We start from the raw sequence: 6,988 nt of genomic DNA, 5'->3' as shown, positions 1-6,988 counted from the left end.
CTTGTCAGGGTTTTCTTAACATTAGTGACTCCATATTTATTCTGAGAATGTTCACATATTCTAGCTCCTTGACTGGCTTTTTCAATTTCTTTGCTTAACCTATTTTAGTGGTTGCCCTGGAAAGTGGACTATTCTCAACTTATCAAAAACTTAAAATAAGATTGTGCCCTTCACATATGATGTAGGAACCTTGAACAGTATAATTCCATCTCCCACCCCAGCCTTTTATGCCATTGTTGTCATACATTTTCCTTCTACTTACGTATAAATCGTAAAATAAACACATTGTTATTATATTATTTTGCATTTTATAGATCATATACTTTTAAAGAATTTGAGAAAAATAGCCTTTAATAATACCCATAGACTTACCATTTGTGTGAGCTTCAGTCTTCCTTAAGATTTAAATTTACATCTGGGATAATTTCTCTTCAGCCTGAAGAATTTTCTCGAGCATAGCGTGTCCTGAGCAATGAATTGTCTCAGTTTTAGTTTGTCTGGAAACGTCTTTATTTTGCCTACATTTTCAAAGGATATTATTGCTCTACACAGAATTCTAGATTCTTTTCTTTTTCAGCACTTTAAAGGTGTTTTCCAGTTGTTGTTAAGCTTCTGTTCTTTCTGCTGAGAGGTCAGGCATCATTATTTTTGTCATTCTCTTGAATGTAATGTGTCTTTTTTCTAGCCAGTTTTTCTTTTTCCTTTTCAAAATTGTTTTTCCTTTTTTACATATTTCAAAAGTTTGGCTATGATGTGTCCTTTGTATTTATCATACTCAGGGGTTGCTGAGCTTCTTGAATCTGTGGGTTCTTATGTCAATTTTGGAAAGAAAAATGGTCATTGTCTTATTAAACATTTGTTTTATTCCATTCCCTCTGTCCTCTCCTTCTGGGTCTCCAACTGCATATATTAATATATGAGACAACCATTTGCTATTGTCTCACAGGACTCAGATGCTTCTGTTCAGTTTTTTAAAATTCATTTTTTGCTTTTGTGCTTTGGAAAGTGGATAACTTCTACTGGCCTGTGTTCAAGTTCATGATCCTTTCTTCTGCTGTGTAGAGTCTCTAGTGAAGCCTATTCAGTGAGTTTTTAATTTCAGTACCATATTTTTCAATTCTAGAATTTCCATCTGTTTCCTTTTTAATGTTTCTATTTCTCTGCTGAGATTCTCTGGCTTTGCCTCTTCTTTTCACCCTTTTTTTAATAACCTCCCTTATTTATTTATTATTTATTTATTTACTGAGACAGAGTCTTGCTCTGTTGCCCAGGCTAGAGTGTAGTGGCATGATCTCGGCATACTGCAACCTATGCCTCCTGGGGTCAAGCAATTGCTCCTACCTCAGCCTCCCAAGTAGCTGGAACTATAGGTGGGCACCACCATACCTGGCTAATTATTGTATTTTTAGTAGAGACAGGGTTTTACCATGTTGGCCAGGCTGGTCTCAAACTCCTGACCTCAGGTGATCTGCCCACCTCAGCCTCCCAAGGTGACAGGGCTCATTAAAGGCATGAGCCACTGAGCCCTGTCACCTGACATGTTTATAATAACTGCTGACATATTTATAATAACTGTTTTAAATTGCTCATCTGCTAAATTCAACATCTAGGTGATCTCAGGTCTGTTTCTTTTATCCTGATTATGGGTCACATTTTCTATTTTTGGGCTTGTCTAGTGTCTTTTTATCATTTTCTTAGATGGAGTTTCACCATGTTTGGTCAGGCTGGTCTCAAACTCCTGAGCTCATGTGATCCATCTGCCTTGGCCTCCCAAAGTGCTGGAATTACAAGCATGAGCCACCATGCCCAGCTACTTGTCTAGTGTCTTTTAAAAAAGTTATTATTGTTTTGGGAATTGTGGATTTGTTGTGGAGACTCTGAATTATATTATCTGCTTTGCAATGTGCTGTTTTTCTCTGGCAGGCACTGACATTGCTGGCAGGTCCAGTAGCTCTTGTGAAAGCTTGGATTTAGGCTTTGTTCTTTGTGTTTGTCATGACCCTAGGTCACAGTCTTTAGTCCTGGGTTGTGGTTCTTGCTTCTAAGGTGTGGTCCTGCTAGTTTTTCAGGGAGAGCCTGTAGTGTTGGCCAAAGCCTGTCTAAGTGGGACTCGAACCCAGAACTCTAAGCACTAGGTACCTGCTGAGATGCAGCTTTTTGGCCTCCAAGTTGCGGCTTTCTGCTGTGCTCTGCGGTGTCTCCTCATGCATGTCGTGCACAGTTGGTAAGTTAGCCAAGAACCGATGGGAATTTTACACTAGTGTTGTGGTTTCCCCCTTTCTTCCTGCTTTCTGTGATTTTGCTATTCAATTTCCAGCTGGGATGGCAGCTCTGGACTTCAGTCTGTGCCTCTTTAGCCCGATAACATCACTACTTCCTGCTTGACTGCCTATTTTGCTTTGCTGGATAGCATCCTTCAGGGAAAGCTGGTTAAATGCAGAGCTCGTTAATGTGCTGCTCTTCTGCCAAGGATGAGGTTTCTCCCTGCATTAGGCTGGTTTCTTGTGTCTTCAAACAGTTGTTGTTTATATTCTGAGAAGAGTTTGTAATTGCTGTTAGCAGGACTAATGTTCAATACAAGTGAGCGACTCTCATAACTAGAATCAGAACCTACTAGAGGAGTTTTGACAGACCGGGATGCCGAGTCTCCATCCCAGACCAATTACATCAGAATTTCTGCATATGGAAACCAAGCAGCAGCATTTTTAAAGTCTCCCAGGCGATTTCTGTGTGTAACCAAAGCTACCAGCAGCACACTGTGGAAGCTAAAGCAACTCCATCTTGGATGCGAATCAGCTATGTGGAGTTCTGATTAACCTGCGTTCTAGGAATGCTGCTAAGATCTCTACTGTTAATGTAAATACTGCCCTTAGGTCAAAATGACCTTGATCAGAAATCCTGCCCTTAGGCAGATTCAAGTAGAATTCTTACCTGTCTCTCAGGGGGCCACTTCCCCTGCCCTACACATTCCTCACCTGTGGTACATAAGCCCCGGGTCTACAGGGTAATGGTGCAGGAATCCACCAACTCATCCTGCATCTGCTGGGGACTTGGCTTCTGTTTGCAAGTCCCTATTAAACTTTTCTTTCTGAGAAATTGGATGTGCCAGCCTTTTCCTCTGTGCCCTCAGCTTCTTTGGACTTTGAAAATAGGTTTGCATAGAACTGTTCACCATGGAACATTTATTGAGCCTTTATTATGTGTCAGCATTTTTCATTAATTATTTTACTGAATTCTCTGGTAGCCCTATTATTTTCATATGAGAAAACCGAGGCTTAGATAAGTTAAGTAAATGTCCAATGTCACACAATTAGGACATTCCAAAGCCAGGATTTGCATGCAGTCAGTCTAACTTCAGACCTGCAGTGCACGCACTATACTTCACTGCTATGCATCGGGGAGGACAGGCTCAGAGGGGAAGACCACACATTTAGCTTTGCATGAATAGAGTTTTATCTCATTGCCATAGTTTATTTTACAATTATCCATATTGTCGGATAGTTGGGATACTATCAATAGATGATATTCTGCACAGGATATTTTGTACATGAACCTAAGTAAATCTCTACTGATTTACTTAAGATAAATTACTAGAAGAGGAAGTAGCTGGTAAATTGATAGGGATTTTTAAAAATCTTGGTACACTTTGCTAAAGACCTTGCACAATGTACAAAAATGCTGAGTGGACCATGCCTGGGGTAATTTTTCATTGGGAGATACATAATAGAATTGTTTTTATTTCAACTTACCAATCTGGACTTGGATGTCTGATATTTATTCCATCTTTCTGGTTGTTGACATTGAATTTGTTGAACCTCAAACTTGTCCATCGGAATGTGCTCTGGCCATTGTCTGATGGGCTTCCTGGTAGGGGTAGTGCCCAGAAGAGAATGGAAGGGGGATGGCGCTCTTCACACAGCACAAACACATCCTTCATGGAGTGAAACAGGTACTTCTGCAAATGAAGCTGAGTCACAGCCGCAGCCCAGTTGTCTCAGGCCACCTAGGTATTTCCTGGCCATATTTACCTTTACACAACTACCTTTCTGTAATTCCCTGTCATATTTACTTTTGGAGTGATTTGTGAGGGTTGGTGAAAAAATAAGATGAGATTTTTAAAAATCGTGATACCACCTTTCTGGATTGATTACCTTCTGATTTGGTGGTGAAAGGGCAGGAACAGAAGAAAGCTGAACTCACAGCAGGATATGTGTGAGCCTGATTTGGCTGGAGCAGAATCAAGAGAATTGATTGTTCTTAGCTCTTTCGTACACACACACACACACACACATGTATAGATAGATAGATAGATATAGGTTCTGGGGTACATGTGAAGAACATGCAGGATTGTTGCATAGGTACATACATGGCAATGTGGTTTGCTGCCTCCACCCCCATCACCTATATCTGGCATTTCTCCCCATGTTATCCCTCCCCAACTCCCTACCCCCCCCACTGTCCCTCTCCTAGTCCCCCCTGCCACAGACCTCAGTGTGTGATGCTCCCCTCCCTGTGTCCATGTGTTCTCATTGTTCAACACCCATTTATGAGTGAGAACATGCGGTGTTTGATATTCTGTTTTTGTTTCAGTTTACTGAGAATGATGGTTTCCAGGTTCAACCATGTCCCTACAAAGGACAAGAACTCATCGTTTTTTTATGGCTGCATAGTATTCCATGGTGTATATGTGCCACATTTTCCCGATCCAGTCTATCATCAATGGGCATTTGGGTTGGTTCCAAGTCTTTGCTATAGTAAACTGTGCTGCAATGAATGTTCGTGTGCATGTGTCCTTATAGTAGAACGATTTATAATCCTTTGGATATATACCGAGTAATGGGATTGCTGGGTCAAATGGAATTTCTATTTCTAGGTCCTTGAGAAATTGCCACACTGTCTTCCACGATGGTTGAACTAATTTACACTCCCACCAACAGTGTAAAAGTGTTCCTATTTCTCCACATCCTCTCCAGCATCTGTTGTCTCCAGATTTTTTAATGATCGCCATTCTAACTGGCGTGAGATGGTATCTCAATGTGGTTTTGATTTGTATTTCTCTAATGACCAGTGATGATGAGCATTTTTTTCATATGTTTGTTTGACCTCATATATGTCTTCTTTTGAAAAGTGTCTGTTCATATCCTTTGCCCACTTTTGAATGGGTTTGTTTTTTTCTTGTAAATCTGTTTTAGTTCTTTGTAGATTCTGGATATTAGCCCTTTGTCAGATGGGTAGATTGCAAAAATTTTTTCCCATTCTGTTGGTTGCTGGTTCACTCTAATGATTGTTTCTTTTGCTGTGCAGAAGCTCTGGAGTTTAATTAGATTCCATTTGTCTATTTTGGCTTTTGTTGCCAATGCTTTTGGTGTTTCAGTCATGAAGTCCTTGCCTATGCCTATGTCCTGAATGGTTTTGCCTAGATTTTCTTCTAGGGTTTTTATGGTGTTAGGCTTCATGTTTAAGTCTTTAATACATCTGGAGTTAATTTTAGTGTAAGGTGTCAGGAAGGGGTCCAGTTTCTGCTTTCTGCACATGGCTAGCCAGTTTTCCCAACACCATTTATTAAACAGGGAATCCTTTCCCCATTGCTTTTGTCAGGTTTGTCAAAGATCAGATGGTTGTAGATGTGTTGTGTTGCCTTCAAGACCTCTGTTTTGTTCCATTGGTCTATATCTCTGTTTTGGTACCAGTACCATGCTGTTTTGATTACTGTAGCCTCGTATAGTTTGAAGTCAGGCAGCATGATGCCTCCAGCTTTGTTCTTTTTGCTTAGAATTGACTTGGCTATGTGGGCTCTCTTTTGGTTCCATGTGACATTTAAGGTGGTTTTTTCCAGTTCTGTGAACAAGGTCATTGGTAGCTTGATGGGAATAGCGTTGAATCTACAAATTACTTTGGGCAGTATGTCCATTTTCACAATATTGGTTCTTCCTAACCATGAACATGGAATGTTTCTCCATCTGTTTGTGTCCTCTCTTATTTTGTTGAGCAGTGGTTTATAGTTCTCCTTGAAGAGGTCCTTTACATCCTTTGTTAGTTGTATTCCTAGGTATTTTATTCTCTTCGTAGCAATTGTGAATGGCAGTTCGTTCTTGATTTGGTTCTCTTTAAGTCTGTTATTGGTGTATAGGAATGCTTGTGATTTTTGCACATTAATTTTGTGATTAATTACAAAAGACTGAGACTTTGCTGAAGTTGCTATCAGTGTCAGGAGATTTTGGGCTGAGACAATGGGGTCCTCTAAATATACAATCATGTCGTCTGCAAATAGAGACAATTTGACTTCCTTTTTTCCTAAGTGAATACTCTTTATTTCTTTTTCTTGCCTGATTGCTCTGGCTAGAACTTTAAATACTATATTGAATAGGAATGGTGAGAGAGGGCATCCTTGTCTAGTGCCAGATTTCAAAGGGGATGCTTCTAGTTTTTGCCCATTCAGTATGATATTGGCTGTGGGTTTGTCGTGAATAGCTTTTATTATTTTGAGATACGTTCCGTTGCTACCTAGTTTATTCAGAGTTTTTAGCATAAAGGGCTGTTGAATTTTGTCAAAGACCTTCTCTGCATCTATTGATATAATCATGTGGTTTTTGTCTTTGGTTCTGTTTATGTGGTGGATTACGTTTATAGACTTGTGTATGTTGAACCAGCCTTGCATCCCTGGGATGAAGCCTATTTGATCATGGTGGATAAGCTTTTTGATGTGCTGTTGCAATCAGTTTGCCAGTGTTTTATTGAAGATTTTTGCATCTATGTTCATCATGGATATTGGCCTGAAGTTTTCTTTTCTTGTTGAGTCTCTGCTGGATTTGGGTATCAGGATGATATTGGTCTCATAAAATGATTTGGGAAAGATTCCCTCTTTTTGGATTGTTTGGAATAGTTTCAGAAGGAGTGGTACCAGCTCCTCTTTGTATGTCTGGTAGAATTTGGCTGTGAACCCATCTAGACCTGGACTTTTTTTGTGTGGTAGGCTATTAATTGCTGC

The sequence above is a fragment of the Callithrix jacchus genome, chromosome 5 (assembly GCF_049354715.1).
Source record: "Callithrix jacchus isolate 240 chromosome 5, calJac240_pri, whole genome shotgun sequence".
NCBI lineage: Eukaryota > Metazoa > Chordata > Mammalia > Primates > Cebidae > Callithrix > Callithrix jacchus.
Note: the sequence above shows the minus strand (reverse complement) of the source record.